General features: G+C 47.9%; 1 protein-coding gene across 3 annotated transcripts in view; it reads left to right on the plus strand.

Moving 5' to 3' along the window:
- SFMBT2 (Scm-like with four mbt domains 2) overlaps positions 1-457 on the plus strand; it is a 103,884-nt gene that overhangs the window by 761 nt on the left and 102,666 nt on the right. Inside the window, exon 1 of one of the 3 annotated variants that reach the window (XM_008638391.2) lies at positions 1-69. The exons of 1 other annotated variant lie outside the window; for it this stretch is intronic. The gene's annotated coding sequence lies outside the window, so the exon portion shown is untranslated. Of the gene's footprint in view, positions 70-244; positions 267-457 lie in introns of those variants that run through there. One more of the 3 variants, XM_017740392.1, reaches the window with a different exon arrangement.

Raw genomic sequence — 457 nt, forward strand, 5'->3', positions numbered from 1 at the left:
GCAGCACCGCCCGCTCCGCGGGGGGGAAAAAAAGGGGAAAACACCCCAAAATAAGCCAAACTCGCACAGGTAAGGCACCGCGCCCGGCCGTCCCCCGTTCCAAGCCATCCCGGCTGGCATTTCCCTTTATTTTATTTATCGGGTTTGGCAGCGCTTGGGTGGAGAGAGTCGCTTTCCCCTTTCCAAGATGTATTAAAAAATCTGTATATTTTTTTTTTTCTTTCTTTTTAAAGAGAGAGAGATGAAAATAAGCCAAACTCGCACAGGTAAGGCACCGCGCCCGGCCGTCCCCCGTTCCAAGCCATCCCGGCTGGCATTTCCCTTTATTTTATTTATCGGGTTTGGCAGCGCTTGGGTGGAGAGAGTCGCTTTCCCCTTTCCAAGATGTATTAAAAAATCTGTATATTTTTTTTTTTCTTTCTTTTTAAAGAGAGAGAGATGTGTGTGGACTTCTCCC

The sequence above is a fragment of the Corvus brachyrhynchos genome, unplaced genomic scaffold, assembly GCF_000691975.1.
Source record: "Corvus brachyrhynchos isolate BGI_N302 unplaced genomic scaffold, ASM69197v1 scaffold307, whole genome shotgun sequence".
In the NCBI taxonomy this organism is placed as follows: domain Eukaryota; kingdom Metazoa; phylum Chordata; class Aves; order Passeriformes; family Corvidae; genus Corvus; species Corvus brachyrhynchos.